Source organism: Ictidomys tridecemlineatus, unplaced genomic scaffold (genome assembly GCF_052094955.1).
Source record: "Ictidomys tridecemlineatus isolate mIctTri1 unplaced genomic scaffold, mIctTri1.hap1 Scaffold_42, whole genome shotgun sequence".
Lineage (NCBI taxonomy): Eukaryota > Metazoa > Chordata > Mammalia > Rodentia > Sciuridae > Ictidomys > Ictidomys tridecemlineatus.
This window is the reverse complement of record NW_027522720.1, coordinates 1,515,017-1,525,841: the sequence shown is the minus strand read 5'-3', so window position 1 is coordinate 1,525,841 and position 10,825 is coordinate 1,515,017. Positions and strand designations below refer to the sequence as shown.

At 40.2% G+C, this 10,825-nt stretch overlaps 1 long non-coding RNA gene across 1 annotated transcript; it reads left to right on the top strand.

The window, feature by feature from the left end:
• Positions 1 to 586: 586 nt before the first annotated feature.
• LOC144373513 (uncharacterized) lies at positions 587 to 6,702 on the top strand. The gene is made up of 2 exons (XR_013433168.1): positions 587 to 780; positions 6,077 to 6,702. It is a non-coding gene; the product is annotated as an uncharacterized LOC144373513 (long non-coding RNA).
• Positions 6,703 to 10,825: the final 4,123 nt, after the last annotated feature.

Sequence of the window (10,825 nt, the reverse complement as noted above, 5' to 3'; positions counted from 1 at the left end):
TTATGTGGGTTTGCCTGTGTGTCCTCTATTCTGTACTATTGGTCTACAAGTCTATTTTGGTGCCAATACCATGCCATTTTGCTCTGCACTTCATGATTTGGAACATGCAAAGTATACCGTTGTTCTTGATTTTTCATTGTGATTGGTTTTACAGGGTAACTTTATTAAGTAGATTTAGATTATCTTAAGGGAAACTCAAATTATTTGGGATGAAAATAATAAACAATAACGCCATTCACAAATGTGATTACAATAATGAGTATAGAAGTCACTCTTGAAGTTTCATCATCCCCAAAGACATTAAGATGACCCAACACAGTTTACAGAGAACACTATTGCTGGAAAAACGGTTGTAGAGATTTCTTAACTCCCAGCTCTTTATCATAAAGCAAATAACAATTTTTTATTCTAATGAATCATGAATCTCAAAATATACCTTTAAATTAAAGAGCTATTTCACAGGGAAAAAAAAGACACTACCACATCCAACATAGCACACCAACTCTCACATGTTAATTTAATTTGGGGAATGTTCTGAAACTTAAATACTGAAGAAAACTAGTTTAAAAAGGAAAATCACGGGATTCCACCTTCTGGGTCCCCTTCTTCCTCCGGGAGAAGTCTTTTTCTTCTGTCCTTTAATAAATTTCTAATTTCTACTCTGACCTTGCCTCGGCGTGCTTCTTTGGTGTTATTCTTCAACATCGGGGAACAAGAACTCGTCACCGGTCAACAGCGGTAACATATTGGAGGTCCCATACCGAGATATTCTGCACCGAGGTAAGCACCTCTCTACGCACCCTATGTCTGTTTGAGGTGCGTCTTTCTCTTTCTTTCTGGAGGGTAAAGTGGGCACCCGTCGGCTACTTAAACGCAACTAGTGCAGCCGCCACTCTACAAGACTCGGGTGAGAGGTTTCTCGGCCTAGGCAGCTCTCAATCACCTGTTCGGTACAGAGCAGGCATGTTGGGTTCTGCCAAAGCCGTTTCCAACTTTTCTGTCTGGGCCTGGAGAGCAATTGGCGTGAGTACACAGTGTCCCGAATCCCGATCTGCCTCGGATGCGTGGAGGTGGAGGAAGGAGTTTGGAACAACTGCGGAATCCCGGTCTGGGCTACTCTCAGACGTTTCCAAAGGTTCCTTTCTCTTGAGCCCCCTCCCGACAGCCCTCAGGGGTATCTAAGGTGATCAGTAGATGAATGGCACTGAGGGAAAGCCCCAATCACATTTGCCTCCGTATGGGCCATGCAACACTCCCAACCCCGCATCCATTCCTCCTGGATGCCTCCCTTCCTTCATAGGTCAGAAACATTAGCAATTCAGGTTGTAGGACTGAGAAAAAGGCATGGGATAATTAGTAAGATCTGCCCAGGTTCCCTAAGGTGCATAGGTAACTTTCAATAGTCTGTTTTACCACCCAATGTTTAAAATGAGCTGTGTTCCTTAAGCTGCTAAGAGAAGCATTTTTTAGAATCAACTCTGGTAATCTGCTAGTCTACAGAGCAAAGGCGAAGGCGACAAAGAGCACACGATTCAATGGGTTTTTAGTGGTCGGGAGGAAAGCAGTAAGGCCCTTAAGTCTGAATCCTCCCAGGGTCTTTGGCACAGGGCAAACTGAGACCCTAGCACTTTGCTAAAGGGGACCAGAAACCCCTTGGCAAAGCCAGGTGAGAGACGGGTTTTCTGGACCGTTTAGGAAGCTCAAGGTTAGGGAGACGTCCCTAAGGAGAACAGTTTTCTCCGGCCCAGCATGGGCGCCTGAGTCCTGTTTTCCTCACTCAGACAGGAGCTTCTCTCTCCAATACGCTAGGTGCACCACTAGCCTGCGTATTGAAAAATTGGGATAAATTTGAACCTCAGACGCTCAAGAACAAGCGCCTCATTTTCTTGGTCTGGCCTCAATATAAACTCTCTGATGGAGAAACCTGGCCACCAGAGGAAAATATCTTTTTACAGTTTGATAAAATTTACAAAAAAGGAAATGGTGTGAGGTGCTGTATGTTCAGATTTTCTTTGCTCTAAGGTAAAATCCTAAATTATGCCAACAGTGTAAAGTAGACTTAGCTATGATATCTGCCATGAAGAGAAAAAATCTTGGACTCACTGAGGAAAAAGAATCAGAAAAATTTGGGCTGATCAAAGTACATACCCCCTCCCCCTTCAAGACCTAAGGCAGATTAAAAACTGACTCTACTGGAAGGTTAGGAGATGAGCCAGATTGCCTGGGATTGGATCTATTCAAAGGAGCTAATCTTGCAAGTGAAGGGGAAACTGAGGAATTCCCAGCAGCTGCCAAAGCCATTTTCGCTTTGGGGAAATTTCCTCATAATTTCCCTGCACTGTAAGAATTACTCCACCTAAATGCAGTAAAGTCAGTCACACGGAGACCCTTGATTTTACACCTATAGTTGCCCCTATGTGAGAACATCTGGTCCACTCATGGGAAATCTAAGGTGCCACTGATAATTAAATGGAAGTTCAAAACCTGGAGAGAATTTTTCTTATCTGGTCTGTTTTAAAGGTTATTATAGATTGTTTCTTTGGGATAATCCAGGCTAAATGTGTGTCTAAAAGATGTTTCATTGTAAAATCTGGTATCTAAATGAGTTTGAAGCATTGCATAATCTTGCAGTTAAAAGTTAGGGTTAGGTAATTGTTAAGTTTGTGATTTCAGATAATTCATGCCAGAGAACTTAAATACTTAGGATAGAAAATTAAAAGAACTCTACTTCCAAGTTGGCAAGTAACTCCCAATCATTGTTTTATTTTTACATCAATTTTGAACTGGGTAGCCTAAGGAGATTTCACTAGGTATACAGTGCATTGATTTGGGCAAGGATAGTAAATTATGATTTGGTATCTGTTTCTCTCAGTGTGTAGGATTTAGGAAAAGTGTTGAATTAAAACATTGGTCTGGCTTACTAAAATGACATTAATTAGCAACAGTCTTGGGAATTTTCAAAGCTTAATTTTAGATATACATGGTAGTGTGTGGATTTTTTCCAGGTGATTTAATGTAACTTTAGGAACTTCAGAACAAAGAAAGTAGCTTAATGATCCTGAAGGAACTTCTTCTGATGGTGTCTTTTATATTATCAAAAAAGATCCTATTTTCAGTTTTGTGTGAGCAAGTTTTTCTAGTGTAGGAAGATATAAAGATGAAATTTTGTAAATTGTATCTTATTTCTACTTCCAAACCTAAAAATTGTGACTTATGGTTAAAATGCCTTAGGCATGAAATTTCTGCTCAGAATTCCGGTTTTCCAGGTCCTTCTAGACCTCAGCCAGGGCTTACGCTGATATGCAAACAGAAGCAGCCTGGAGCTCAGGCCCAAGGAAAAAAAAAAAGAGTAAAGGTGTCTTTTTATGGGAACTCATACTGGATTAAACCAAAGAGTAAATTGTATGGCATTTACTAATTACTGGCCGGTCAATTTTTTCTAGGACTTTTGCCTTTTCTTAGATTCTATATTCTTTTGAGCTCATGATTTTGTTCCTACAGACAAGTTAATGTTTTTCTGATAAGTTCTATTTTTGATCAACTGGAGTTTTTTTTTAAACATTGCATTGAGATTTCACCTGAGAAATCTACAAGGCCTTTTGTGTTACACTTGTGTTACGTGTTGTGTGTCGGTATGTCTGTGTGTATGTCCATATATCATGCAGTGATATGACAATTGACAGATGAGGAGCGCTCAAAAAAAATTAAAAATGGATCCAAATATCTTTGATTCATGTGATTCAAATGGCTCAATTTAAATTTGGTAAATAGATTAAAAAAGAAGATCTTAAATTAAGCTTATAAGTTATTCTAGGTGTTCAAAAAAAGGCCCTAATAAATGTCTATGAAATAATCTGCTCAGATTCAAAGGTTTACAAATATTGTTTCAAGATGTGAACAGAAGGAGGTTAACAGATGAAAGAGAAACTAGAAGGTTCTAGATATGGATTTAATAGAGGTAAAATGTGTTTCTGGATTGAGTAATTAAGAGGGTTTAAGTAAGTGATAAAGAAGGTCTGTGCAAGTTGGTTATAAGTGTAAGTTTTTGAGCAAAGTAATATTAAAGAAATTAAACAGCTGGTTAAACAAGTGCTGTTGTTTTAGAGAATTGTGCTATGTTATTCCTTTAAAAGCTAAACTTGATTAATATAAAAACATCAATGTAATTGGTGCCATTAATGTGTTTATATCTTCCAAATATACAAGTCTGTAAGGTAGAAGCTTTAGAAAGAGCATTATATCAAGCTGGTATTCTAAAATTGTATGGTAATTTTAGGCTTAAAAGAAAAACATGTTGGAAGTTTATTTATCATTTGTGTTCTATAACTGTACTTATTATCAATAAGTTATGTATAAAGTTCCATGTTACTTTTTACACTGAGATACAATTTAAATGTATTTGTAAGTTAATGAGAGCCTAATCTGTGTGAAGGTTTTATTGCAAAACACAGAAGTACTTTGCTACTTTTCTACAAAAGGTTAAAAACTTTCAGCCTTTCTTTAATTCATGTATTAGATGCGATATTATGTTGTGTTAGCCAATATTCATGTAAACTTGAGCAGCAATTTATGTAGGCTTTGTAAAATGATGTCTAAAAGCAAAGATCAGCTTCAGAACTATAGTATTTAAGACTGTTTCTGTCAAGTGTGTCTGTATCTGCCAAGAGAGACTGCATGAAGAGCCCCACCTTGAGATAAGGCTCTATGTCCCATCTCACTGTATGTGAAAGTGACTATGAAAGAAGTAGGCCAGATTTCAGTACATTTAAAGTTGTGTCCAAAAGTTGTGTTTTTGTCACGATTGCCAGGATCTCAAACAGGGGATTAGAATGTATAACTCTGCCAGAATTCAAGGTAGCTATTACATAAACTAAATATGTTTTTATCCTAGTTAGTTTTGTTTTGTAGTTTGCTTTTAGATGGTCTAAGGATTGCCTGTTAATGTTTTAAAGAGGTACTGCTTTAAGAACTCACAACCTGGGTTAACTTAAGATAAGGAGTTATCACCTACAGGATAGAGAGATAGGTACTAAAGCCCAGTACTTAGTATAAGGCTGTTGAAACTTATTTGCTGGATGTTTAAGATTAAGTTTTAAAGTTAAATTAAAGGGTCCAAGAAAACCAATATTTGGCTCTTGCCCTCTGAGTCAGTCTGAATCAGGGATAGGGTCTTCTCCAAAGGGCTCTGCAACTCTAGGCCACATAACCTCCTGATCAGGGAGATTAATGAGACCAGTGGAGGACAGAAAGCCAATCAGTGCATTTGCTGTGAAGAGGAGGGTCATCAGAAAAGGGAGACATCCCTGATGCTTCCGAGGGAAGCCACATGGTCAAGCAAGGCCTGGACCCATCCTAGCGCAAATGGCACTAGCAGAACTGAGAAGCTGCTGTGAAGTTCCCAAGGACTCCCAGAGACTCAGCTGACTCTTAACAATAGATTGGAACAAAGTCAGTTTGACTTGCTTCATCTTAAACACTTAGCAAAGACAGTCAAAGCCAAAACTTAGCTATTCCTGGACATTTTAAATGATAATAATAGTTAAATGTAACTTCCAAAAATAAGTAAACTGGAGGATACAAAAGAGATTCTTAGGTAGGAATGCCTGGTAACTATCAAAAGGAACTGCCAGAGTAGTTTTTAGTTTAAGGCTCACAGATATTCCTAACCTACACAGGTAGGCTTGGTGTTTGCTAGTATGGTTATCCAGCCCTAGGTAACAAAATTTAATAGACACAGGTCATACTAGTAAAAGGATTTTACAAGATCAGATGATATAGTTTAATAATTTAATAATTATCTCAAAAAAAAAAGACATGTGTAACCTAAAAGTTAAATGTTGTGTTTACATCCCTGACATTTCTGGCAATATGACAAATATCCTTAAAGATTTACATGCTCAGATAGAAGCCATGTCCTCAACATGGAAACAATATATATGGTTCTTGGTACTTCCTGGTGGTAAACATTGTTAGCCTTTGTCTTTGCCACCATACTCATTGGCATATTCCTGTGCTATGGCATTTATTGCTGCATCAATCTGGTTCCAGTACTAATGAATTCTTGTTTCTCTTATAGACCATCCATCACTCGAATGGCCCTCCAGCCTATTACTTAATTGGACTTTTAGCATGGACCACTCGATAGACCCGATATTTTTAAAGGGGACTCCAAACTGCTTGCCCCGACATCGCCCCTTTTGTCAGCCTGAAGAAGCCAGAAAGATTTTCTTCGCCCCCTTTCCTTACAGCAGTAAGGAGTTCCCAAATTAGAGGGGGGAATGAAGCCAGATTTAAAGTTAGGTAGTTAGTGTAGTTAGGTAAATTGGGTCTAATATCCAGTGAAATCTAAAATGGAGGCCATGCTGGGAATGACTCAGGGAAAACAGGACAACTCATGGAATGTTAATGAAGTCCTGAAAAGGCCCTAGGCCAAAGTCCACCTGGAAGAAGTGTTAATGAATAGCCCCCAGCAGATTTGGAGATAGCCCATCACAAAGAAGTGATAATGAAGTTCTTGCTGCTCAGAGGACTTCTTTGGCCCACCTGTGTCCCACCCCTCAGGCCTTCCAACCTACATTCCATCACTGAAAGAACTATAAAAAGGGGAGACAACTGCACTTCCACGGATTCCACCTTCTGGGTCCCCTTCTTCCTCCGGGAGAAGTCTTTTTCTTCTGTCCTTTAATAAATTTCTAATTTCTACTCCGAAAAAAAAAAAAAAAAAAAAAAAAAGGAAAATCACCACCCATTTAAAGAGGCTGACTGTGTGCGAAGTGCTTTCTTGGCACTTCTCAGTGAAACTCCTGAGTGGCTAAGTCCTATTTCTATCCCTGTTGAGTGAATGAGAAAGCCAAGGATTGGTGCAGCTGGCAGCTGAGTCAGGGAGGGAAGATCCTCCATAAATTAAGTTCCCTTTACCAGGTCCTGCAGGAAGTTAGCAGGAGAGAGGACAGTCCATGCAGAATCCCTCCCCCTCCATGCAGAATTTTATAGCCCTGTTGCCACCCAGTGACAAAATCCCTTCCATGGCAAGCAGTTTCCCTAGGAGATGAACCTGAAAGGAAAGACAAAAATTGTAAAGCAGCCATCTCCTTCCTGTCCCTTGGCAAACCTCGGTTCAGGCTGAAGCTTCCAGGGCTCTGTTTTTGATCTGCCAAATTGAAGGTCTCTGTGATCCTTGAACCAGGACTATTAATCTCTTTATAATCAGTGCTTCCCACAGAGCCTCTATCTCAATTAATGAGAACCCTTCAAAAAGGAGTAGATAAAGACGATTGGTTTCTGTAATTTTGCAGTGTTTTAAAACACTGGAAGCTTTACACAATTGAGGTGGAAGGAAAAATGAAAGCAACTAGTCGTCGGATAAAAATCATGGCAGAGTTGTATGTAGTCAGAAAAAGAGAGAAATGAGACAAAGAAGAATTTTTGTTTTATTTTGTTTGTTTGTTTGTTTGGGTTTTAAATACAGCCTCCAGTCAAAGGCTTGGCTTAAGCCTGGGGGGAAAAACATGATTGCACGCTCATTTTGAATATGCAAAGGATAGAATTCAAATAATGATTGAATTTAAACATATTCAGATTATACAAAATGGGCATGATGAGCCCTACTTTGCCTATGGTGAAATTCAAATAAAACAGTGTAGGAAAAAAGCATTTTTTCATCTGTAAGGAACCATTTAGCACTAAGGGATTATTATCATATGGTTATCAATTTCTCCCCCAGCTGCCAGAACAAGTTTGACTGCATTTTAATGAAATGTTGTGCATCATGAGTCTGTGTATTCCTGCAGTACAGAAAATAGCCAATGGCATGACTTATTCTCCATCAGTCAGCTCTTGTTTCATGTCCCCAACTCTTCTTGCTTGGGATATTCTTAGCTCTAGATATTGTCTCCCAAGATCCTAGTCACAATTCTAGTTGTCTGAGAAGAATCAAATAAACACATGGGTTTGGAGGAACATCATATCTGGATGTTTTTCTGCTCTTTTGCATGTGCACAAACTAGAGAAGGCTGAATAACATTCTAGCACCTAATGGAGGCATCCCTATTAGTCCATGAGCACCAGGCTGAACTTACCTGGGTAGCCTGGGACGTAGTAAATGCTCAAGAATTATTGGTGCAATAAATGGCGAAATGCATAGTTTGAAAAACTTACATAATCTTCACCCTTCATCGAAGGCAACATTTAAAAGGAGGTAGCTTGGCTCCTGGTTAAGAAAATGGCTTAACCAGTTTGAATATCAGCAAAAAAATTAGGCTTAAATTTCCATGGTCTCACCCACCAGCTGTGTGGCCTAGGAAAGACATAGTATCTTTTTCTCTTTCTTCTCCTTCTCTTTCCTTCTTGTATCCTGTTCTCCCATTCCTTTCCCTCTTCTCTCTCTTGCTACCTCTCCCTTCCTTCCTCTCCTCTGCCCCTTCATACTTAAAAGTCGAATTTGTCATATTCCTCACCTGATGGCCTAGTATTATCACATTTCCTCCTAAGCCTCCTCTTTTGATTGTTATCTGTCATTCCTCATCATTTGTCTCTATATTTCTCTTCTAATTCACCCACATGGACTATAGATAGTCATTCAAACATTTAATCTTTTTGTTTACAAAACTAGCATTTTTTAGTATTTTACTTGATGTGACATTTGCATGCAATCATAAGAAAGGTGAGTAAATGTTATTTCTGTTGAAATCAGCCTGTGTTTCTTCAACAACAAGGACTTAAGATCCATCATGTTCTTTTCTTACCCTCACATTTCACCTTTCCTCTCTCTCAGTGATGAACACACAGAGTGATTCTCAACTTCCTGAAGTGAAAATTATGACCCATGTCCCACGTGGACCCATCTGAGAATTTCTCAGGATTAGGCTCAAGAAGCCACACCATTGGTGCAAGTGTGACACTCCGTTGGTGAGTGGTGGAAGGTGGTGCCTCTGAATCTCTAACTAACTCTGTTTTTAATCTATTGAAAGAGGATACGACATCTGCTATGGTTGAATATATCCCCCAGAATTTTTGTGTTGGAAACTTAACTTCCAATGCAGGTGTTGGGAGGAGAGGCCTAGGGGCATTGCTCTGCCAGGAGGATCCCACTCTGGGTAGATTAAGTAGGTTAAATACATTTTTCAACTTAGCAAGATTTTCAGATTTATGAGGGGCTTGTTGGAACATGATAGCCTCATAACCTGAGGGGTATCTGTATGGAAAGGGCTTGGGTCCAGTGTTCCCAATATAGCTCTTGTCCTTCTTCCCATGATACGCAGCAGGAGTGATCTGACCTGGGTGGTCTTGAGCATCATGATTGGAGTGTGATGCCGCTTGTTAAAAGAGCCTATGGGACCCTACCCCAGGGTTTTGGTCAGCTTTCCATCACTGTGACAAATATCTAAGACAAACAATTTAGAGAAGGGAAGGTTTATTTTGATTGACAGTTTCAGAGTTTTCAGCCAGTGGTTTGAGTGAGGCAGAGCTTCATGGTGGAAGGGTGTGGCAGAGGAAAGCTGCTCAACTTATGGCAGCTGGGAGGGAAAGGAAGGGACCAGGAACAAGAAATAGCCTTCCTAAACAAACCCTCAGGGACCTACTTCTTCCTCTAAGCATGTCCTACCTACCCATTAGTTTCTACCACCTCCCAGTAGTCTGTTCAGTTACCACTGGATTAATCCACTGATGGGGTCAGAGCCCTCATGAGCCAATCGGTTCCCAAAGCTCCAGCTCTGCACATTGCTGCACTAGAGACTAGCCTTTGGGGGACATTCTAAATCCAAACCTTAACAAGATCTGTCCCTTTTCTATTGTGACAACTCTCCTCAGTGCTCTCCTTCCATGTGCCAGGCACCTCATCAGCCCGGGACCACAGACTTGCCCAATGCTCTGGCCCTGGGCTTCAGAGCTCACTGTCTTCAGGCTGCAGTTCCTGCAGGTTCCCTGGGAAGCCTCCAGCAGTGCTGGCTCCTCCAGCTTGTTCTAATGAATCACAAAATTAAATTTAGTCTCAGAGCTCCTGCCACTGTGATTTCCCGAACACGAGAGAGAAAAGCCAGTAACTATGTGTGTGTTTAATTTGCTGAATAAGTCATTTTGGAGCCATGAACTCCCAGCATCTAGCTGTGGTGGAAGGCACACATTGGGTGTATTCCCAAGCCTGGAAGCTTTCAGTGAAGATCTTATGTGTGTGTGTGTGTGTGTGTGTGTGTGTGTGTGTGTGTGTGTGTTTTCCCATGACCCACATTTTAAAAAGTCATTTAAACCAGTTAAAAAACAGAAGTATTAAACAATGCAGAGCTCGCCTCCGCCCACCTGTCCCGTCCTCTTGAGCTCCAACAGTTGGAGGTGCCGCCTGCTGTAGTTTGCCTGCACACAGCATTGTAGAAACCACTCCAGCCTGCATGAGGGAGATCTGTATTATGAAAATGCTCCAGAGTCTGGCACAGAGGCTTTCTAGATGTGCCAGCAATTTGTCTTTTGTTCTTTTTTGCAAAACCCTTATGGGATTGTGCATCCTCCAACATTCTAATAAAGGGATTTCTCCTTTTTTCTTTTTTCAAAAGAAAACAGAAAGACTGGTATATGAGACCAGCCTTTCTACTTAACAGATAAATATCAGGAAGACATCTCAGTGACACTTTGTCATATAAATACTTCAAATCACAAGGACCTGAGGGGATATCCAGACTGCTCTAGATGTAGGTTTATTGTGCAGATGGGAACTGATTGATGTAGGGGGAAAATACCCCTCTCCAAAGTTGATGTTTTTTAATGGGCTTGCAGAGATAAATCCGCCCTAAACATATTCTACTTAGTATATGTAGACTCGTCCATCTCCGGG